The sequence below is a fragment of the Macaca fascicularis genome, chromosome 13 (genome assembly GCF_037993035.2).
Source record: "Macaca fascicularis isolate 582-1 chromosome 13, T2T-MFA8v1.1".
In the NCBI taxonomy this organism is placed as follows: domain Eukaryota; kingdom Metazoa; phylum Chordata; class Mammalia; order Primates; family Cercopithecidae; genus Macaca; species Macaca fascicularis.
Genome location: NC_088387.1, coordinates 16,962,791 through 16,987,235, shown reverse-complemented (window position 1 = coordinate 16,987,235; position 24,445 = coordinate 16,962,791). Strand labels below are relative to the sequence as shown.

At 51.2% G+C, this 24,445-nt stretch overlaps 1 protein-coding gene across 4 annotated transcripts in view; it reads right to left on the bottom strand.

Moving 5' to 3' along the window:
* The window catches only part of SH3RF3 (SH3 domain containing ring finger 3), a 373,930-nt gene that overhangs the window by 14,986 nt on the left and 334,499 nt on the right, over positions 1-24,445 (bottom strand). The gene's annotated exons all lie outside the window — the stretch shown is intronic.

Sequence of the window (24,445 nt, the reverse complement as noted above, 5' to 3'; positions counted from 1 at the left end):
AGTTCCCTGAACTCCAGTTCCCACATGGTGAACCAGTGAGGGCCAGGTGACGCTCGCAGGCACACCGGGCTGTGTTAAAGCAGAGGGCCCGGAGCTTCGGGAGACCAAATCCTCTCTACTGGACTGTGAGGATGCTGGCCCTCTGCGCTGGAGTCAGGCAGTAAGCATGCCTGCTCTTTGCTTTGACATTATTTCTATTTTCCAAAGCTGGTGCCTACACAGATATCTTGAAAAGACAGGCCAGCAGATGGCATCTCAGTTGTAAGATGGGCAGAAGGGTGAGAGACCCGTGGAGAATGGTTCCATTGGGAAACTTTAAAGATAACCTTGTAAAGTGGCTCAGAGGAGGAAAACAAAACTAAGCCCAAAAGCTCATCCAGGCTGGGAACGGAGGCTCATGCCTGTAATCTCAGCACTTTGGGAGGCCAAGGCGGGCAGATCACTTGAGGTCAGGAGTTCGAGACCAGCCTGGCCAACATGGTGAAACCCCGTCTCTACTAAAAATACAAAAATTAGCTGAGCATGGTGGCACTTGCCTGTAATCCTAGCTACTCAGGAGCCTGAGGTGGGAGAATCACTTGAACCCAGGAGCAGGCTGGGTGATAGTCCGAGACTCTGTGCCCCACACCCTGCCCCCCCAAAAAAACTCGTCCAACGCTTGTTTTCCTTTCTCTTCCAAAATCTAGCAGAAATGTCCAAAATAGGTCCCAAGGCCCCTGGGGCAGGCTGGCGATGCCATTCTCAGAGGAGGAAGCTGCTGACAGGCCATCCCCGACAACACAGCCCTCTCTGTCACGGGACCCTGGCCAAGCCTGGCAACGTCATTGTCTGTGTAGAGGAACCAGCAGTCAACGTCACCTGTTTTTTCCTCCCCCAACCCTTCTAAGTGGACTTTGTAGGACAGGTGACATGGTTCCTGATGGGACCTCCGGTGAGGCCCAAGTCACGCTGGGGTATGGGTCTGGGTCTGGTTGTCTAAGAGCACAACTGCTCCCGCCCCAGCCAAGTCCCCCCAAGCCACACGCCTGGACTATTGTTGCAGCGGCGCCAGAGTCTGGGGGCTGTGGCTGTGGGATACTGCTTAGTGCCTGGTGAAGGGTCTCCACCGGGTAAGGTGTCTAAAGGGACCGTCCCTATCATCCTTGGTGACCAGCATCTGTTCCACCGTATTCATTAATCCCGTTGCATTTAGAGCCTGTGCCCCAGGCCACTGCTGCTTATGCAATAGGGAGGGAAGGAGATATAACAAGGGTGTGCCCTGGGCAAGTGTGGATGGATCTCCTCTCATAGGTTTCAGAGTGAAAACCCAGGCCCGGACTCCACTGCCTGAGTCTCGGCCTTCGCTCCCCGCTTTTCTCAATGTGTTTCCTCCAAGGCTGGATTCATTTTGGAGGTCAGCTGTTTCTGCTTTCAGGCTCTGTCCTGACAGTCCATGGGGGGTTCTGGGCGATTTCAGGAGGAAGAGGCAGCCCAGCTCCGAGCCATGCAGCATGGGGATCCAGATACCTGACTCTGCTACTGGGCTTGCAGCCCCCTGGCCTATCTCCCCCTGCCTCACTCTCCCTCCAATAACTTCCTGAAGGTCTTGTGCATCGTGCCAGGCCCTGGAGGTTGTGGGCAATAGGAAACGGCCTGGTGCAATCAGTTAGACATAGATTTCGTTGCAGCCCTTCACGTGCTGGCATCTCAAAGGGCAGTGTTTCCCTAGTCTAGTTCTCAGAGAACCCTTGTTGGCGGCACAGCTTGAGAGAGTGTTCCCAGGAACACACATTGGGAACTGCTTGGGTAGAACTAGAAAGGAAAAGAAGAAACAGTGAGGCGTTGGGGGCAGAACCCTGGGATCTGACTGGGGTGCCTGGGGGCAGGGAGTGAGGAAGCTTGTTCAGGCCACGATGCAGGCAGGGCATACGGCCTGGGGATGGCAGACCCAGCAGCTGGGCCCGTCAGCCCCTCCGCAGGCCAGGATGGAAAGAACTGCAGTGCCTGGGGTGGGAACTGGCTTCCCAGGGGGCCTGCACCCACAGCAAGAGTTCTTGATGGGAGGGTGACCTTGCCCCCAGGGGACAGGTGGCAATGTCTGAAGACATCTGGGCTGTCACAACTCAGGGGCGCCACTGGCATCTGGTGGGCAGAGCCCAGGGATGTTGGTAAACACTCTCCAATGTGAGGGAAACCCCCACGGCAGGGTTATCCGGCCTCAAATGTCATCAGTGCTAAGGCTGGGATCCCTAGGTCACAAGGACAGCAGTCCAGGATGCAGGGACAGAAGCCAGGCCTGCCCCATGTGTTCCGTTGGGGCCCACTCTGCAGGCTCTGGGGCTGCTGGCCGCTCCTCCCCTCCTGGCACGCAGGAGACCTGGGTGGCCTTGCGTTGCCCAAAGGAAAAGGAATTAGCCTTTCTCTGCCCACCTCTGTTTCCTCTCCCCCGTGAAGGGGCCTGGTGGCTGTTCATCCCCTCCCAGGCTCCCCTCTAGAATCAAAGCTTTGGAAGTACAGGGGTCGTGTTCCTTTTGGTCACTGCAGTATCCCCACCAGCGCCTAGCACAGTGCTGAGGACACAAGAGGCATTCAACTCTTGTTTGCTGAATGGACTGAGTCCAGCTGAGGGCTCACGGGCCCCTCGGGGAGAGCCCTTCTGGCCACTGAGAGGGACTCGGTGGACAGATCCTTGCTCCCAGGGCACCGTGGGCCCTGTGGGCCTCGACATGGGGCACGGTGGAGCTGGAGAGGCTGAGGCCCTGCTGCCTCACCACCCAGCCCCTGAGAGTATCTGCAGTCAGGCCCAGCCTTAGCTGTCTGCTTTGGAAAGGGTGGGGTGCGTAAATGTGATGGATAATTTTCCTGTCTCAATTCTCCAGGATTAAACAAACTGAACACTTAATTAACTTGGAAAAACGCTGATGTCATGGCTAGAAAACCCTCTCCAAAATGTCCGCCTTCCAGGACAGAATTCTGCTAATGCCTTAAGCATCAGCTATTACCAATCACTGTGGAATTCCCCAGCACTAACAATCGTCATGCTCACGGAATCCATGGAATATGGAGGTAGACGATCCAGGCACTTCCCTGGTGGTCGTCTCGTGTGCGGCAAGAAAGAATAGCCAATGGATAGTTTGCACGTGGTGGGGAGAGGCTCATAGATTGACTTTGGGGACAACACTGTGGGAGGAGATGAGGTTTTAGAGGACACAATTTAGGACTGATCTGGGCTGAAAGATTATGTTAAGGAAAGAGGGATTTGCTGGGTTTCTCCTGGGACTGGGAGTAAGTGAGCAAAGTTCATGAGCCCAGTGGGATGGGGATTTGGCATCCCTGTTACGTTTTCCTGACTGCTTTCTTCTGCAGACGTTCCCTCTAGCACTCTGCTGTTTCCATCTGTGGCCTACACTCCTCTCCGTTGGGAGGATCACTTTCCATTCCAATGACCCTTCTGGATGGTCAGGCTCTAATCAGTTCAGCCTCTCAGGGAGAAAACCAAACAGACTGATCTGTTAGGAACAAAATGCCTCGTTTGCTCTGAAACGTCCTGGCCTGGGTGGGAGACAGATCTGCTGAGAAACGTGCACTGGTCTTTCCTCCACGGAAGTGATGGGCTGCTGTCACCCTGCTGGGATGTCCCTCTTCTGGAAGGCTCTCCCCACCACCCAGTGCCCTCAGTCTGCCCACCTTCCCCCTCCCCTTCCTCTATCACATCCTGTGCCAACCACACTGCTGGGTGCAGACTCTGCGGGTGTGGCAAAGGCCCGGCTCCGCGTCCTCTCCACTTGCGTTTTGTTTCTGCACCTTTGGAAGGGTACCAGCTGCCTTGCTGAGCTGCTGAGATGACAGATATAGGAGCACTTTTAAAGGATTAATGCATCTCATCAATATCTGGTGATTAGGTTGCTGTTTTTATGTGTTTACTCATCTCTGAATATTAAATAGTTTACGAAATACCTAGGACCTAGTTAGTTCCCAATATATTTTTGTCAAATAAATAAAATGAGATTCCTATCCAAGACCTCCACATGCCTCGCCTTGGGAGAGCACCCGAACCACTGGGGGTCTCTCAGCTCTCTAACTCTGTATACAAAGATTATCAGGGAGTTCCACAAAATGCAAAATGTGGGCCCCACCCCCAAAGATTCTGCTTCCGTGGGTCTGAAATGAGGACCAAAAAATGATTCTGATACAGAACATAGGAAGTGATCAATTAGAAGCCAGTGGTCGTCGTGCAACTCGGTAAGTGATTTCCAGATGACAAAGAGTAATGTCAAGACACAGAGAAGGGGCCAGCTCCTTGGGAAAGAGATGAAAGAAGGTTACTGAGGGTTTCTGACACCTACTCAGTGCCCCAGCCAGGTACGCACATGGGTTGAAAGCAGGGCCCCACGGTGCTGGACTTCCAGCTGGAGCACACACACTGATTCTGTGGACCTGAACTGTCTGTCTGGCTCCAGGTGAGCCCCCCTTCCCAGACACAAGGTGAGAAGCCAGGAGCTGGTAGGTGTGTAGGAGATCAAGGGCCAGGGAGGGCCAAGGACTGGAGGCCTGCCACGAGGCTGTGCTGCAGCCCTGGCTCTCAAGATCTAGGTGTGAAAGCATCCTTGTGTCCAGGCACAGAATACTGTCATGTTAGACAAGGGAGAGCTTGTGAGTTATATCCAGAAAAAGCCGTATGTGTGTGTGTGCTTACACACTCACACACACAGCCTAAAATCCAGTTGTACTTCACTTTAAAGAATCATCTAGGCCGGGCGCAGTGGCTCAAGCCTGTAATCCCAGCACTTTGGGAGGCCGAGACGGGCGGATCACGAGGTCGGGAGATCGAGACCATCCTGGCTAACACGGTGAAACCCCGTCTCTACTAAAAAGTACAAAAAACTAGCCGGGCGAGGTGACGGGCGCCTGTAGTCCCAGCTACTCGGGAGGCTGAGGCAGGAAAATGGCGTGAACCCGGGAGGCGGAGCTTGCAGTGAGCTGAGATCCGGCCACTGCACTCCAGCCTGGGCGACAGAGTGAGACTCCGTCTCAAAAAAAAAAAAAAAAAAAAAAAAAAAAAAAAAAAAAAAAAGAATCATCTAGAAATCTGATATTTAAAAAGGAGAATTTTGAAGGCATTTATTCATACTACACTCTATACAGGAAAACTATAAAACATTATACAAATGGTAAAGTAATAGATTTTTTTGTTATGATTAAGATGGGGGCTCCTCTAGGGACCTTAACTGTTTAACAGAACATTAGTATAAAATCTTGGCAAAAGCAATTGAAAGCCTAAATTAAGATTCAGTGCCAGTTAAAGGTCAATTACAAGTTATGAAAATTGTCTCTGAAATGTTAAGGAGCCAAAGGGAATCCAATTTGATTTGCAAAAAGCAACATTAAACAGAGATACAAGTCGTTGCATTAAAATGAAGTAAACCTGTACACGTGACCCGTAAGTGCACATTTATCCAGCTGCCTTCTTGATTAAGCCATGTGGAGAGAGAGGTGGCTGTCCCACCACTTCCTTCAAACAGATTCTCACCGTCAATCTCTTTGCCTCAGGCAATATTTAAAATCAGTTTGCGTTGGTTGGGCACACACCAAACGCTGGGTCAGGTACCATGGGAAGCGGGTAGAAAGGGGCTTAATTTGCAAAGTTAGCCATGATAACCCACGAGAACCTCAATCTGCAGAACCTTGCACACACTGCACTGCACACGCTGACGGGTTACGTACTATTTTCAGCACCAGAAGGGGAGCTAAAAACTCGCCAGCTTTGGGGATAAAGAATTGAACACAATCACACACTTTAACTCCACCAGGTGCACTCAAAGATGCTTTTGTGAGCTGAGACTTGGGAGATAGTGGTCACTGGGTAGGGATGTTCAGACACAACTGGATCCGCTGTGTCCTGGGAGCACCTGCAGACAGTCCCAGGAAAGCACAGAAATAAACAGGGCCTGGACTGTTGATACCGGGTCCCAGGGCAGGCAGGGTCAGGGGAGACAGGGCCGTCTTCAGGTTTGTTATACCCTTTTCCGTTACTTGACTGATTGCATCACATGTGAGTTTCTTTTTAAGAGGGGAAAAATAAAAAGGAGAAAGTTGCACCGTTGTTCTGAAACAATGGTACTAGGTAGGATGGACCAGGGAAGCTTTGCTGTTGATTAGCTGATAGGGCAGGAGGCAAGTCCACAGGAGGGGCGGGCCTCAAGAGCTGGGCTGATACAGGGATAATGAAAAGGCTGGGGCTGGTGGGTGGTGTGGCCCAAGGGAGTGGTCAGAGGGTGGAACAGGCAGATCTAGCAAAAAGCAGGTGCAGGCCAGAGTGTGGATGGGCCGAGAGTCGAGGTGCCTGGTGAGGTAAGAAAGGCCGGAGAATGGCCAGGTGCGGTGGCCCACGCCTGTAATCTCAGCACTTTGGGAGGCCAAGGTGGACGGATCACCTGAGGTCAGCAGTTCGAGACCAGCCTGGCCAACATAGTGAAACCCTGTCTCTACTAAAAATACGACAATTAGCTGGGCGTGGTGGCAGGCGCCTGTAATCCCCAGCTACTCAGGAGGCTGCGGCAGGAGAATCGCTTGAACCCAGAAGGCAGAGGTTGCAGTGAGCCAAGATCACGCCACTGCACTCCAGCCTGGGAGACAAGAGCAAGACTCCATCTCAAAAAAAAAAAAAAAAAAAAAAAAGGCCAGAGGATGGCACACCTTGGTGCCTCTAGGGCCAACTGAGGAGCCTGGGGTTGTCTGGTGGATGCTGGGAGCATCCAAGGAGCTGAGATGGAGGTGGAGGCACGGGGATGGCGGGGGTTGGAGGGGACTTAAAGGCCATGCAGTCAGCAGGATGTGGCCCTGGCTGCAGAGGTGCTTCTGAGGAGCTGAGCCAGCTGAGCAGGGGATGGCGGGGCTGCTGATGGGGACAGTCACAGGAGGAGTTTACAGGGAAGGCAACCCCAGTGCCTGCAGCCTGGGGAGGGGACAGGCATGGAGACAGCAAGTTGCGGGACTGTGACCTCATGTGGCACAGCTGGGTGACAGCCACAAAAAAGTGCTCTGTGCCTGCATGGGCGGGGACTCCTTTGTGTGTCCAGCCTTGACTTTGTACCAAACTCTATGCGAATTCCCACCCTCCAGCAATCTGTTGAATAACACCAGTATTTTGGCCGACACAGCAGTTAGGAAGTCAAAGGAAGCAAAGTGAGTTTTAAAAGATGGTCAAATGGTTCTCATATGCACCTCAACCCATAGGCAGTCAGGAAAACAGGCGTCAGGTGCCAAGGTCCTGCAGGGAGGCCTGGCCCACAGAAGGGAGCACCTTTTCTTCCTGGGCACCGGTAGCATAAGCTCCAGCGGGACATCTAACGAGCAGTGGGCGAGGCTGGAACCTGGCCAGAGGCCTGGGACATGTGAGAGGCACTGCTGGGGCTTGCAGGAAACTTTAGACATTCAGAAGAAAGAAACAGGGACTTATCTTTGTTGAGTCTGGCTCTCGGGCTGCAAGTTATACTTGGAAGCTTTTTGATTATTATTTTATGTTTGGAAATTTTCCTGTCAGAGACAGGGAAAAGGTAACTAAAAGCTGTGCTCTGTTAACATTTTAGTGGGGAAAGGGCACCTCTCTGGTTATGCTGAAAACAGTTACTGGAAGAGCACAGGAGGGTTTATAACAGTATAAACATGCAACACATTTTTAGAGAGGGCAGAGGAATAGAAGATCTACAATGAATAAAGAGGAAGAGGTGAACGAGTTAATTAAAAGAAACGGAAAAATTGTGCACCAGCTATTGGGTATTTTAAACATTAACATGTATCTTCAAAAATGCTGCCCTCGCCAAAGACGGAAGATAAAGAAAATTGGTTCATGAAAATAGCAGGGAACGGGAGGCAGCAGTCAGTGAAGTGCTGAGCTATTGTGCTTCTCTAGCTTGTTTTTGCAGGAAGACGTGACCGCCGCATCGTGTTGCTCTCTTGCTGTTATCAGTGGTGAAGCAGTTGTTCCCTGCCCTTCCTCCTGCAGGGGAGGAAGGAGCCGGGGGACCAGCAGGGACAGGGAGCTGAGGGCATCCTTGTTCCTGGAAGCTGAGCCCTGGGCATCAGGATTATTAAAATTTACAGCACTCAAAACCATGGCGAAGAGCAGAACAAACACTCCTCTCCCGCTCTTCAGGATCATGGCCCTGGGCTGGGCACGGGAGTGGGTTTGGATGACCAGCCAAGTTCACCACGGTGCGAAGGAGCTCCTGAAACAAAAGAGACTGACTCCCTGAGGAACTTCAAGAAGAACAGTCATGGCACGGTGTTCTGAGGGAAGTGCGTGAGCGTGACGCGGCGACAGCTTTGGCGACAGATGGAGCTAGGTGTCCCTGGCATTTATTAGTTGGCTGATCTTGAACAAGTTCCTGAACGGCTCTTAGCCCCACTTCCCTCATGTGTAAAATGGACTACATAATTATCTAAATATAATGATAATTATTACTATGCTGGGATCTATTTCTTGACAGCTCACTATGAGCCAGGCACTGTCTAAGTCTTGTCCATACATTCGTTCACTGAATTCTCAAAGCAGCCCTGAAGAAAAAACAAGCTCTGAGATGCTAAACAAGAGACACAGGATAATCAACTCAAAAGCTGCACAAGCCGCCTTCGAACCTGGGACTTGCTGAGGCCAAATGTTAACTGTGGCTCTACTGCCTCATCATGAAAATTAAGCAAGGCACAAAACCCTGGTATGCCATTCAGTAACTGGAAGGCATCCCTAGAATGCACTGTTGAGATCTGCATCTGTTTCAGTCATTTTGTAGGTGAGCACAGAGGCATTTACATTACAATGGCCATTACCAAACTCCAGCAGTGATTCTGTGATGATGAAACAGTGACTTGGCCAATTGCTCATCAACCTTGTGACCTGGGCAGGCACCTTGCTTCTCTGGGTTTCCTCAAGACAGAATTCTCATGGTAGCAGTCATCTCAGTCCGGAGGGGAGGCTGAGGAGTGACATCTGCAGAGCACACAGCAGAGTGTCTGCACTTACTGTGCTCTCTGTAAGTGGCAACTGTTTTGGAGGTGCTGCGAGGCAGGGCCCGCCATCCACGTGTCCAGCCCCTTGGCCGCTTTGGTTTCCTATTAGCACAGCCTGAGTGGAGGGATGAGCGCACGTTTAGCTATCTGCTCAAGAGGGAAGACGCAATGGGACTGGACAGCCAGCTACACATCTACAGCCTTCTGGAAACTTCCCGAGCAATAACAGGCCGAGGAGGTTCTCCAAGTCCTGAAACAGCCTAGCCTTGACCAGTCACTGAGAACATCTCAGAAGCTCTAAACTGGAGGAAACACACCAGTCTCTGGCCTGTGGGCAGGAAAGCCAGAAGCATAGCCGCAATACACGTGTTTTTCCGTATTTTGCTCAAACTCAGTTTGCTGAGTGGAAAGCACAGGTGCACCCTCCAGCTGCCAGCAGACACAGCAGCTGTGGTGAGAGCATGGCGACTGGAGCTTGAGCACAGAGAGACCTGCCTGGGAGGCTCCTCGCCACCCAACCTGACATCTGCAGGGCCCTGGCCTTCCCCTCACCTCCCCATCGAGACGTTCCCCTCTCACGGGTTTCTTGACACGTCTTAGGGTTTCTTCTCCTGCCTTTCTCAACAGCTGTCGGATTTTTTGGCAGCGGCAGGTGAGAAATGCCCCTCAGGCTGCCTGTCCCTGTTTCCCTATCAGTGTCCTCTTGCCTGAAGCGATGACACAGCTTGCCTCTTCAGTTCTCCCTTCTGTGGCTGAAGTATCTCTAACCCAACTGTCCAGTGAGCTCCAGGCCTTTTACCTGCCGCTTCTTCTAGACATTCTTTTAAGACAGAAACCACACAAATCAAACCATCCACAGATGCCCCAAGCTCCAAGCTAGAGAACAGGGAACCACCCTCCACGAGGTCCCACCTAGAGAGAGCCGGAGGTCATAATGTCCCAGGTCAATGTGCCCAGGCAAGCAGCCAGGTGAGCTCAGGAATCGAGGAGGAGAGGAGGGGAGTGAGACCAAGACAGCGGCTAGGAGCCTGTGCCCAGTGTGCTCCACCCCTCCACATGCCAGTACAGCGCTGTTCATCTCCATCCTCCTCCTCCTCCTCCTCCCAGAGGGCAGCAGAGAGCACCCCACGGCTGCTTGGGATGACCTTTGCCCTGCGAGACTTCCTGAGTGACAAGTGTTGGCTGCCCCCTGAGATGCTAATTCAGCTGGTCTGATGTCACCTCCCCATGACCTTGGCACCCTCAGGACTAACAGGGGCTAGCATCTGGACTCCTCTCCTTGTTACTCTCTTTTTCTCAGCCTCCTGGCCATCTTAGCTGGCTTCACTACTCACCAGCTGTGTACCCTCGAACAAATGCCTTACGTCTTCTGTTCAGTGCCCCCATCTGTAAACTGGGGAGAGTGGCAGCACCTGCCACAGAGGGTGGCTATGGGGATCAAATGTGGGGCTCAAGTGCCAGGCACCTGGGAGATGCCGCCTTGCCTGCTCTGGTCATCAACAAGGCTACAGTACAGACGTTTGGTGCCAGGCAGATGTTGGACACAATACCTTCTTTTCTGAAAGCAGATGTCTTAATGTGGGTGATAAGAAAGTATTACTTTCTCACTATGTTGGAAAAGAAAGTATCACCTCTCAGCTAAAGGAGAGTGCCAGGGATAGGGTCTTTTCCTCTAGACAACTGTCCTCAACCCACAGCAGTGCTGAAACCACTGCTTCCCTCAGGCTGAGATGACACGTGGCCTCCGGGGCTGTGTCACCTGCATACCACTGGGCTGCAGAGGGGCTGTCAGCAAAACGGGGCTGGGCTGGAGCAACAGCTCCAGGGAGATCCTCGTGTCTCACGGCTGCAGGTGGGTTAGGTGCTGCCGCATGAAGGCTCTGAGGCAGTGAGTCCCAGGGTCTTCATCAGTGGCCTGTGGATGGTTTTGGGGGTCTGCGAAACCTGTAGAATTGCGAAGTTGAGAGCAGTGTGGATAATTGGCTTTTAGTAGGTTCACAAGGGGGTTCATTCCCTCCTTCCTAACACTAAGAAAATGATCATTTAATTAATTTTGAAAAATGAGGAGACAAGGGTGCCTGTGGGAGCAGAGCCCTGAACCCCGGCCTTGGGCTGCAGAGTCTTGTATGGGCACACCTGGCCCTGCCCCGACCGCTGCTTCCTCTGCCCATGAGGCCAGTGGGAGCTGGACATCCTGACTCCCCAGGGAGAACGGACATGGTGGAACTTATTTTCGCACTTAACTAAAAAGTACCAAACCGAGGCAGCTGTGCCAGACAAGAAATGTTCCTACTGAACTCAAGGAAAGAATGACAGGTCACAGCGCTAAAAGGGAATCTTAGATCTTGTGGCAAATTGTATTTTCTAAATACAGTCACAACACTCTCTCCACTCACCAGCCCCCCTCTACAAAAAGACTTTGGCATTTCCCTAACTAAGTCACAGGACCATGTCGCCATCCTGTGTGCTCAGACCTCTTGTGACATCCTCCACAAGCAGGGGCTCAGGGGAGATGCCACTGCGTGACCGCGAGGCAAGGTCAAGGGCAGGCCATGCACTCACTCTCGGAACCCAGTCGCCATGTTGTGAGGAAGCTCATGCGGTCCACGCGAGAAGCGTGTGCCTGGTGCTCTGACCTGCAGCCCAGCCAAGGTTCCAGCCGGCAGCCAACACCACCCGCCAGACACACAAGCCAGCCCACCTCCAGGAGGCTGCAGCTCCCGCCAGCAAACCTCGAAGCCTGCAGGTCCTCTCAGCTAAGGCCTAAACGAGGTGAAGAGACAGCCTTCTTGTCACGTCCCACCCCAATTCCCAACCCACAGGATCCCTGAGTTTCACAAAGAAACTGTTGTCTTAAGCCACTGAGTTTTGAGATGATTTGTTATGCAGCAAAAGTAACTGGAGTGGGTTTCATTCTGACCCGTCATGAGCTTCCCAGGGCTAGACCCAACCTGTATTTATCATACGGGATAAGCCCGTCACATGGCCTCTGAGTATGACGATCTCACCTACTAGCTCAGACTCTCCCCCTCTCTCCCTTCTCCACCACACTGTATTTTTGATAAACAAGTGTGGGATGGAAAAATGAAAGCACATTCCAACAAACTTCTTAGGAAAAGTTGACAGAAATATTGAAGCATGTATAATTGTAGGGATACCAGACATCCAAATAACAGAGGGGAAGAATTCTGCAAGGAGAAATGCCAAGGACTGAACCTCAGTCTATTTTCACGGAAAGCATGAAGACATCTAGATAACCGAATACAATCAAACCAAATCACAGGGTCTTAAAAGCCAACAAGGTACCATCTCACACTGATGGGGCGTTTAGAAACTGGAATGCCCATCTTGATTTAAAGGCGTAACTGGGGATTGAGGGAGAAGGATTTTACTCAGAGGACACATTTTCAGACAGCCCGGGGAATCCAAACTGTGCATGTTTGAATGTATCATAGAGACAGCTAGACGGCTTTATGGGAACTGAGAGAGAGAAGGAATGAAAAATACAGTGGGAGCCAAAGCTGATGTGTGAAACTTAACAAGGCTGTCAGGTCATAAAACACGCTAGAATCGCCTGCCCCAAAGGCTGCCTCCAATCAGGCAGCTCCTCTCCCACTGCAGAGCTCAAAGCCCTTGGCAGGGCCCCTTCTTCTCTGCGGTGGATGGGACACTCAGGGACCTCCTCCCCAGGGACTCTCTCAGCTTTCTAATCATTCCAGTAATACTTCATGAGCAGAGGGGAGAGGTGAGGAGGAGGCCCTTGCAGGAACCCTCCAGCAAAGGCAGGGCAGGCTCTTTCCTGCAGGTCCACGCCAAGGGTGTGGGGCTGGTGCACTTGAATGCACGTGTTCCCCAAAGTCATGCCAACCCCAACCCCCGGTGTGATAGCCTTAGGAGGTGGGGTCTCTGGCAGACGATTGGGTTATTAGAGCTCCCTTGCCCTACTGACCATGTGAGGACACGGTGAGAAGGCGCTGTCTATGAACCAGGAAGCCAGTCCTCACCAGACACCGAATCTGCGGTGTCTGGATCTCAGACTTCCAGCCCGCAAAACTGTGGGAAATGACTTCCTGTTGCTGACATCCCTCACCAACACACACGCACACAGACACACACACACACACACCCATCTGTGGCATTTGGTTACAGCAGCTCAATGGACTACCACAGGCGCTGTGACCCCAGTCCCTTTAACTGCCCTCTTCCTGTCGGGAGACTCTCCTGGTCTCACCCCAGCATGTGTCTGGCTAGAGGGGGCCTCTCAGCCCACAGCTGGGAGAACTCTATGCCCTTTTCCAGACTTGGAGGTTGGGTTGGGGAGATAAGAATGGAGGAGCCTCCAAAGACAGTGGCTGCGGGGAATGAATGAGTATGGTGGGCCCATATGCCTGTCACTTCTTTCATGGAGGGGAGAGAGCGGCATGGTCTTTGGGCGTGAACGTTACGCCTGTGCAGGAATGGGGAGTGATTTCCCCCGGCTCTGGGCCAGTTCCTGACAGTCACCATATGAGGGTGTGCAACCCGGGGGGGTGCAGTAAGCTTCAAGGATTTCCAGTTCTAGGCCCACAGTCATTCAGGCCAATTGTCAGAGGCGTCTGAACCATAGCAACTCCATCTTGAGTAGGGGCTAGGTAAAATGAGGCTGAGACCTACTGGGCTGCATTCCCAGACAGTTGAGGCATTCTAAGTCACAGAAAGTCAGCACAAGGTACAGGTCATAAAGACCCTGCTGATAAAACAGTTTGGAGTAAAGAAGCTGGCTAAGTCCCACCAAAACCAAGGTGGTGATGAGGGTGACCTCTGGTTGTTCTCACTGCTACACTCCCATTAGCGCCATGACAGTCTACTGATGCCATGGCAATGTCACGAAGTTACCCGATATGATTTAATAAGGGGAGGCGTGAATAATCCACCCCCTGTTTAGCTTATCATCAAGAAACAACCATAAAAATGGGCAACCAGTAGCCCTCAGGGCTGCTGTCTATGGAACAGCCATTCTTTTATTCCTTTACTTTCCTAACAAATCTGCTTTCAGTTTACAGACTCGCCCTGAATTATTTCTTGTGGGAGATCCAAAACCCTCTCTTGGGATCTGGATCAGGACCCCTTTCCTGTAACACAATCACTTCATAACCATGAGCTTGAGGCTCATGGAGAGCCCGAGAGTTTTAGAGGAAAGTCCAGTATCCTTTAGCCTTTGACATGGTAGAGCCAGGCTTCACCTGAAGGTCCAAATATCTTGTGTTCTAGACCTCATCGTATGAACATTGTCCGAAGAGTCTGATGGGATTTGAGTACTACCACCTCCCCTAGGGGCCACCCAGTACCTCACCCAGGGGCTACCCAGTGCCTCACCTTGGGTTAGGCACTGTTATCAAAGGACTGACACATACGTGATCTCATCTGGTCTTCACTTGAGCCCCATGGGCACTGCGCCCACAACCCCACTATGTCTGGAGAACGCTGTGCTGCAGGGTGCTAGCAGGCCTGGTGGGGGCAGGGCTGAGTGGAGGACTCAGGTAATGGCTTATCTCTTGTACAGCCTTCTCCAGCCTTTGCTATGCTAATAAGCAAATTTTAAATAATCTCATCTTATTTTGATAAGAACACTTAACCTGAGATCTGCCCTCTTACAAGTTTCTAAGCATACAGTACCGTATCGCTAACTCTGGGCACAGCCAATCTCCAGGACTTACTGATCCGCAGACACACAGTTGCAGCTAAGCAAGAAGAGCCAGCTCCAATAAGCTTAATTTCACCGCAGAAAGTGCGGCCTTGGCCCTTTTGTTGATGAAGGTGAAGCTTCTGAAGATTTGGAAAGAGAAATGAGTTGCTTAAGGTAATCGATACCAGCATAGCCCAGGGGAGAGCCAGCCGGGCCCCAGGGTGCTGACACTCAGTCACTGTTTCAGAGGAACCAGGAATTCAACCAGGGAGATTCTGCCCCCGAGGAACCATCTGGCAACATTTGGAGATATTTTCAGCTGTCATAGCTGGGGTGCAGCAGCCTGCTACTGGCATCCACAAGGTAGAAATCGGGGTGCTGCTCGACATCCTACAATGCAGAGCACAGTCTTCAAAACAGAGGATTATCTGGCTCTGACAGTGCCAAGGTTGAGAAGCCCTGGCTACAGGGCAGGTGTCAGGCACTGTGGCATGTGTCCCTGTCCCTGCCCACAGCCAAGTGTATGATGCAGAAGTAGGCGGGTGGCTTCAACGCCCCAGGCTGCCTCTAGGCCCATTCCTCTCCCAGCTTTTGCTTTAAGACCCAAGAAGCTGCAGGTACCAAATTCTGAACAGTTCCTGGGAGGCAGGCGGACTGGTAGCCACTTTGCGTGGGTTTGCTTTGGAGCATGAGGTGGTGGAGAAACGAAGAGTCAATCTGGCAGACACAATGGTCCTATAGCCCTTGGAGATTTAAAATAACACTGAGGCCAGGCTCGGTGGCTCACGCCTGTAATCCCAGCACTTTGGGAGACCGAGGCGGGTGGATCACGAGGTCAAGAGATCGAGACCAGCCTGGCCAACATGGTGAAATCCCATCTCTACTAAAAACACAAAAAATTAGCTGGGCGTGGTGGTGTGCACCTGTAGTCCTAGCTACTGGAGAGGCTGAGGCAGAAGGATCGCTCGAACCTGGGAGGTAGCAGATGCAGTGAGCAGAGATTGCACCACTGCACTCCAGCCTGGTGACAGAGCAAGACTCCGTCTCAAAAAAAACACAAAACAAAAAACAAAGTAACACCGAAAGGTGCTATTTTAATGTCTGTGATTCAGGGAGGGGTGCTGCCCTTCCCTGCCGGCTCTGGAGGGTTGCTGGACTATGAGTGAGTGTAGAGTTTGGCGCACTCAGGGTGCTGGCCCTGGGCACTTGTTGTCAGTCCTGCTGTGCTTCCTGTCCCAGGGTGTGCAGGGCCTTGGGTCACTGGAGCCATCCAGCCCTGCCCCACTGTTTCCTGTGACGGTGGTGAAGTATCTGTGATGCTTTGAAGAAAAGCTAGGGGCTGGCCCGATGCTGACCAGGGCAGGCCAGCGGGAAGCTTCTGGAATTTCACCTGTGTTCTCCTCCCCTGCCCGAGCCGGGTAGGTCTGAAGCAGGGACACTGTGCCCATGGCTATAAGCCCCGTTCGGTTTGGACTGTAATCCCAGCCTCAGGCCAACCGAGGGCCTCGCACTGCTGCCACCTGTCCCCAGGGATCATGGCCTGCTCTGGACCGCCTAGGTTCCCATCAGTAGCGAGCTGCATCCATAGTGGAAACAGCTCCTCCCTCTGTTAGAGGAAGAGCACTGTTAGACGCGGCTAGCTCACACTTACAGCCCAAATGGCTCACAGAAACCCACAGGGGTTTCTCTTCTCAAACAGCCTGACACACAACTAACTGTCTGGCTCAAAACTTCAGCTCTTTCTCCCACTGCAAAAGCACTGCCACAGACAAATGTGCCCTCACCCACCTCCCCAGAGAGCCACGGCATGGCTTACACCTGCTCACACACAGGTGTGTGCTCTTGTGCAGGTGCAGCCGAGCTTCCCTGGCCACCTGCGTCTTCCGAACACCTGCCACCTCCCTCAGCCCGGCCCAGTCTGTGCATCAGATGGAAGCTACGAACCCCAAAACCAAAGGTGAGGAGGCCACACAGAGGCACAGAAAGTCTCCAGCACCGAGGCCCATGTCATTACCTCACTGGCCTCCAGCACCTTCCAGGACAGAGCCTGTGAAGCCTTTCTGCCCCTGTGGGAGGGCAGCATTACCCTAGCGGTAACCACAGCACTGCTGATGATCGAGCGGCACAAGGAGAGCGGTTCAGGGACACCCCAAGGAAGACACAGCCCACGGCTAAGGTGGTGGCTGTGCATGGGGGGCTCAGAGGCCTCTCAGGCTCAGTGTTACAGGGAAGGAGGTACCCTGGGGCAGGCAGGAGCAGGTGGGGTGTGTGGCTGAGTGAGCCAGGCAGGGCAGCAGGACATGGCACGCTGCCTCCTCCCTCCACCCGGGACACATGTCCTCCCTCATCCCTCCCCCTTGAACCTTGTTTGTGCTTTAGGTCCCATTCAGAAAGCACCTTCTCTGAATCCTGGATGAGCAGTTAGGGAGGGTTTATTTCTCTCTCCTCTCTGTCGCTCTAACCCTGGCATGGCTCTGTTGCTCAGGCCTTCTTTATCGCCATATCTGCTATTTTACTTCTCCCACAGCCTCCCCAAATACAACAGGGGCTCAGACCTCATTGTATTTGTCCCGATTTGGTGTCAAGTGCTGATGGGGGCCCCCAGAGCACGCCCTATGCTGAACGTGATGTCAACATGTGCTTGGTAAATGGCCACAAGCCCGGGCACAGTTGCCCATGGCCAAGAGGCTCTCGCTCCTCAGGGCCCAGCCCCAGCTCCAGGCTCCCAGTGGTGCCCAGGCATAGAATGGGGCCAGCCCAGGCCTGTGTGAGGCGCTTGTATGTCCAGGCAGGAAGCCGCTTCCCTGGGAAAACCCATCACAGAGCTTTGCAGGAGTTAACTTGGGTTAATGCTGTTAAATGAGGAAGGATTAAATGCTAGGCTCTCAGTTCTCTTCAGATTCTTTGGGACTCAGCATCTGAGAGGCTGCAACACCATGTGACCCTGTCTCCTGGCCATCTCAGCCAACACATTATCTTTTCACTCAGGTAGGAAAGGCCCCACGAGTCGGGTAGAATTTATAGCATCACGTTCATTCATTTAAAATTGCCTTAAAGGAGATTAGGCCAAAGGTAGGACGGACAGAAATAAGAGGCTGGAGCAGCGCTGCCTGCCCTGGGATATGTCTGGGTGTGTCACGGCCCTGTCCATTAGGATAAGTTTGCCTTGTGCTGGATTTCCAACAGGCCTCTGGCTGGCTTTCTGCAGGACAAATACAACACAGCCATAAATTATTAGATCAAATGGAATGCATTCAGATGAAATCTCTGTAAAATCTGGCCTCCTTCTGAAGGATGCCTGGAATGAAACAGGAAAAATTAAACACACTATTATTTAGTCAGGTATGGCAAGCTCACATACTTCCTGAATTTTTTTTTAAAATGAAACAGATGGATGGAAATCGCTTCGTCCAACCAGAAGGCAGCTGCAGGCCGGTTCATCCATTGGATCGGGGTTTCTGAGGCAGCAGCCATAAATCAAAGCTCTTCTTTCCACAAGCCCTTCCTGCTGGCTGCTGGCTGACCAGGCCCTGTTGGGAAGCCCTGCAAGCTCTGCGGCACGGTTTGGATTTCCTCTTTCTGTGCTTCTTAAGGATGACTGCTTCCAGGACACCCTGCGTGCACACTGGCCCGAGACCACCGACAGTGCAGGTGAGGGGGGCCCGGGAGGCCCCTGGCCGGGTCCTCTTCTGCCACCGTCTTGCTGGAGCAGCCCAGACCCTGGCCAGGTGGCACCTCCCTGAATAAGTGTCCTGATTTGGGCTTTCATCCCTATCTGATTTTTAACTGGGGACTGCTCCTACATTTCTCTAGGGAGCTGCCACCATGAGGTCACGGATGGTTGTTAATCACATTAACAACTAATTAATAATAATTAACAATCCAATTAATAATAATTAGAAAAGGATGGGAATTTAAAAGAAGCTGAGATGTCAGAATCCAGGTGCACACTCTGCTACAGGACCACAGAGTACAGGGGGCCCAGGACTCTGCTTCTCCTTGAATTGCCGATATAACCATGGAGGAAAATGGCCTGCTTCAGACCAAGTTACATGAACTGCTGTCCACACAGCCCCTGCCTTCTAGAGAACTGCCAGGTGTCTGCTCTCCCTGTGCCTGCACAGTCTCAGCAAAGAGAGTGTGGAAGAAGTTTAACAAGACGTGCTCCATGCTAAAAGGCAGGACAAGCTATCCAGGGCTGTGCATTAGTCTATCTCCTATGGCTAAGCTCTTGGGACCGTCTTACTGGGTGTGTGAGGCTGAGACAGCAAGGGGGTGAGTGGAAAAGAAAGAGCATGTGTTCTGGAGCAGGTGGCTTGTCAACCTCCTCACCCATGAAATACAACAGTGTCTGGGCCTGCATGAGCTGTTCCAATGATGAATTTTGCCACTGACTGATACGGTTTGGCTCTGTGTTCCCACCCAAATCTCATCTAGAATTGTAATCCCCATGTGTCAAGGAGGGACCTGGAGGGAGGGGACTGGATCATGGGGTCAGTTTCTCCCATGCTGTTCCTGTGATAATGAGTGAGTTCTCATGAGATCCGATGGTTTTATGAGGGGTTCTTCCCCCTTCACTTTCTCTTCTCTCTCCTGCCGCCTTGTGAAGAAGGTGCTTGCTTCCCCTTTGCGTTCCACCATGATTGTAAGTTTCCTGTGGCACCCCCAGCTGAAACTGAGAGTCTATCAAACTTCTTTCCTTTATACATTACCCAGTCTCAGGTATTTCTTTCTTCCTTTTTTTTTTTTTTTCTGAGACAGAGACTGTTGCCTAGGCTGGAGTGCAATGGCACAATCTCAGCTCACTGCAAACTCCACCCCCTGGGTTCAAGCGATTCTCCTGCCTTAGCCTCCCGAATACCTGGGATTAGAGGCACCCACCACCATACCCAACTAATTTTTGTGTTTTTAGTGGAGATGGGGTTTCACCATGTTGGCTAGGCTGGTCTCGAACTCCTGACCTCAAGTGATCTGCCCTCCTTGGCCTCTCAAAGTGCTGGGATTACAGGCATGAGCCACCGCACTCAGCCTAGTCTCTGGTATTTCTTTACAGCAGTGTGAAAATTGACTAGTACACTGACTCTGCCTCAGGCAACAGAAGAGATTTCTTATCAAGAGGAAGAAGGAATGAAATGTCAGCACCCTTTCTTTGCTGTGAGCTGACTTCCCTGTAAAAGGTCTCTCCAAGTTGTGGCCTATGGAACAGGGGTGGCTGAGTCGAGGCCTCTACTTCCTACACATCTGCACCTCTGGCTCTGCTACTTCTGTGATGACCCATCCTCCACTAGCCCGGGATGCAGCAGTTTCCAGGCACCCCATGCATGGCACTGTCAGAGCCAGTCCAGGGAGCGTGGTGTAACTGCCTGTTCTCCTCCAGACCGCCTTGTTCAGCTCTGGACCCAGAGAACTGAGCCAGGGCGTGTCCCAAAGTGGGTGCTCCACAAATATTTTAAGTCAATAGATGAAAAATAAATGAATGACCAGAGGGCAACTATACTCAAGTGGGTGGTGTCTCCCCAGATGCGCAATAAGGAAGGGCAAATTCTGAGAACCAAAGATCGACAAGGTGCTTCCAGGGTCTTGTTGAGATCCAGCAAAACTCTGGAAAAGATGATCTTACAGATGGCACGGGAGTCTACCCGAAAGGCAAGCATGGATTCACATGTGGCTAGAGCTGCAGGGTGCTGTGGGTCATCCTTCTAACTCCTGTGACTTATTGATGAGGAAACAAATCATTCCAAAGTAATCTCATCTCTGTGGTGAGGTCGCGGAGCCTTTGGTGAGGAGACAGGGCCCTGCCACCCCAGAGGGGACAAGGAATCCTCGTGGTTGAGAAGGTGGATTTGTTTTCATTAGCCAGAAGACCGCTCTGTGCTTGCCCACCACCAGAACGGGCTCAGCTAACCCTCAAACAGGATGCACGAAGAATGAAATGATCAACACTAAGTAACTCCAGCTTGCAGGACCAAGCATATCTGCTCATGGGTTTATCTTACAGCGCGCATGTCCTGGAAAGTGCTCTGAGACCCCCACAGAAGAAAGTCTGAGGTTGTGGTTACAGTGGACAAACACCTGGCCCCAAACTGCACACATAGCCAGTGGCTGAAAAAATTCAGATCTACCTTCTGAGGAAAAGCACAGTTTTCTGGCTTTTCTTCATGAGATCTGGGGGATTCTTTTGCTCAGCAAAAACATAATAGTTAAGCTTTTCAGAGTTCCGCCAACCTTATTACTATTTGCTTGTTGGGTTTCTGGAGCTTATGGATTTGTCCTCAATCAGAAGTACACAAGACCAGTGCGGCGATGTCACTCTGAGCGACTGGGGCCCAGCTCCCACTGCCAGCCCTCCTAGGAGAAGTCACACACAGAGGACACATTAACTGTTATTTTCTAGGCAGCCTAAGTTTTGTGCTTTGATGAAATTAGGCCACAGAAGACCATCCCACTGCACACATTAGTGTGGCCCCTGCACAACAGGCGTTATTGTCAAACCCTTCCTCAACAGAGCAGCAGATCCATGCCTGGAAAAGCAGCAGACCAGGCGGGCAGTTCCAGCCCCAAAGCAAAGCACTGGGGCTAGTAAAGGGCCGCAGGGGCCCACCCCTATGCCACACACCCCAGGATGCAGAGTGGAGGACACAGTAAGGTGGTGTCTTTAGGGATTAGTTAGATCTAGGCCCTTCTCTCCTGATAAATTCTCACTCATCCAGGAATATTCTGGGATAATGCCCAATGCACAGAAGGAATATGCTGTGTAAGCACGTGCTGTGGAATGCTGCAGGGGCCTGGATTCTTGGGGTGGAAAAGAAAGGCATGGCTTGGGCTGCAAGGTGCAAAGCCACACTTCAGGCCCTGCACGGCCTGTATTCTCAGCTTACACGCCTGGCCCTGCTCCCATAGCCTCCTGAGCCAAGACCAGTGGCTGGGGCCCTTTAAAAGACCTTGAGGTTGACATGCATCTGGTAGCCCCAGGAGACCACCACTAACTGGGAAGGCAGTTCCAGTATCAAAGCCATAGAGGATTTAAAACGTCACCATGAGAAGTAGCTCTGAATTTAACTTTTTTTTTTTTTTTTTTGAGATAGTCTTGCTTTGTTGCCCAGGCTGGAGTGCATTGGCGCGATCTTGGCTCACTGCAAACTCCGCCTCCCAGGCTCAAGCGATTAACCTGCCTCAGCCTCTTGAGTAGCTGGGATTACAGGTGCCCGCCACCACGCCTGGCTAATTTTTTTATTTTTAGTAGAGATAGCGTTTCACCATGTTGGCCAGGCTGGTTTTGAACTCCTGACCTCAAATGATCCACCCGCCTTGGCCTCCCAAAGTGCTAGGATTACAGGCATGAGCCACCACGCCAGGCCTAACCTCTTTCTTATCCTGACTGGTCATTGTTTGTGCTCGTTTCTTGCCAGGCACATGTAAACATTTTGCTTCCGGACCCCTCTGAGATCCAGTGGGACCAAGTAACATGATGTGTTACATAAGGACGTTTTGGTCAATGACAGACCACAATGGGGGTCTCATAAGATGACAGTGAAACTGAAAAATTCCTGTTGCCTGTTGATGTCGCAGCTGTCGTAACATCACAGTGCAACACATTCCCAGTCCTATGTTTAGCTATGTTTAGACACATGGTACTTGCCGCTGTGTTTAGACACATAGTACTTGCCGCTGTGTTTAGACACACGGTACTTGCCGCTGTGTTACAGTTGCCTATGGTATTCAACACAGTCACATGCTGTGCAGGTTTTAGCCCAGGAGCCAGAAGCTCCACCACACAGCTAGGTGTGTCGTAGGCTGTGCCACCTAGGTTTGCATGAGTCCACTCTGTGATGTTCACAAGACAAAATCACCAAACGACGCATTTCTCAGAACATATCCCCTTTGTTAAACGACACACGACTGTACCTAGCTAGTTTTGATGAATGAGTTGTGGGAACCTTTGTGGGCAAATGTGATGTATGTCACTTCTGGGCTGAAATGTTTCCTGCTCTGAGAGGGTCCTCCAGGGTCTCTCTGCCTCTGCCCCAGCAGCACGCACAAAGGTGAAGCATGTGCGCCCTGGGGCGCTGGTGTGGCTGGCTATGGGCACTGAGGTCTGCGAGGGATGTGAATGAGGGCAGAGGGTGCTCAGCCTGGCTCCGTTCCTCCGTGTGTGCAGCCTGTGCTGACTGCTGCCAGGGGACTGTAGAACGGTCAGATCAGGAGAAAGGTGCCCAGTGGGATTAAATCAGAGGGGAGCTGCTTCAAATGCGTATTCTCAAATAGATATGGAAATCATGCTCGTCCTTTCTTCTGGCTCTAAAATCTATATACTCACAAAAATACATTATGTTCTTTTTAAAAATAAAGTGCTGTCTTAACTTTTAAAAATATGTATTTGACAAGTTTTGACATAGCAGACCCCCCTGCAGCAGCCCCACTATCTGGGCGATGTGCATTCCCGCCGCTCTCACCGTGGGCCCAGGCCCCTCAGTCCTGCCATCCTTCCAGGGCCTCTTCCAGCCCCCAGGAAACCCCTGAGCTGCTTTCTGTCACTAAACATGGGTGTGCATTTTCCAAAGTTTTATAGACATGGGGCCCTCCAGTGGCTATTCTGCTTTCTGTCTGGTTCTTGAATGATTTTGCGCCTCCCTTCCATTGCTGTGTGTATCAGCAGCTGGTTTCTTTTTCTTGCTGGGTGGTGCCCCTTTGCAGGGTTGAGCCACTGTCTGTGCATGCATTCATCGGCTGATTGACATCTGGGCCATTTCCAGTCTGAGGTTGTCACAAATAAAGCTGCTACGGATCCCTCATGCAGGAGCCTTTGTGTAGGCCTGTGTGTCTGCTTCTCCTAAGAGTGGAATGGCTAAGTGATAGGTGGCATGTTTAACTTCTTAAAAAATTGCTGAACTATTTTCTCAAATAGTTGTGCCATTTTACATTTCCACCAGCAGAGCAGGAGGGTTCTCAGCCTAATCCTTTAAATATGCAGCCTTTTCCTCTCTTTCACAGAGTATGGAGACATACACACACACACACACTCACACATATAGACACACACACATGCATATATACACATATAGACATGCATACACACATAGATACACATGTACAGACATGCACACACATATAGATACACACACATATAGACATACATACATATAGATACACACATGCATAAGTATAGACATGCACATATACAGATACACACATACATATATACACAGATATAGACATAAATACATAAACACACATGCACACGTATAGACATGCACACACATATACACACACACACACTCAAAATGAATTGTGGACCTAAACGTAAAATGCAAAACTACAGAACTCCTAGAAGATAACATACGGGAAAATCTAGAGGACCTTAGGCTTAGTGGTGCCTTTTAAGATAAAATGCCAAAGACACAATCGTGAAATAGTTAATAAACTGGACTCCATGAAAATTACTAACTTGTGCTCTGAAAAAGATACTGTCAAGAGAATGAGAAAACAAGTCACAGACTGAGAGAAAATATTTGCAAAGGAAAACTATGGTATATCTAAAATATACAAAGAATTCTTAAAACTTCATAAGAAAAGAAACAACCCAATTACAAACTCAGCAAAGATCTAAACAGACATCTCATTAAAAAAGATGTACAGGCCGGGCGCAGGACTCATGCCTGTAATCCCAGCACTTTGGGAGGCCGAGGCAGGCAGATCACGAGGTCAGGAGATCAAGACCATTCTGGTGAAGATGGTGAAACTCCGTCTCTACTAAATATACAAAAAATTAGCTGGGCATGGTGGTGGGGGCCTGTA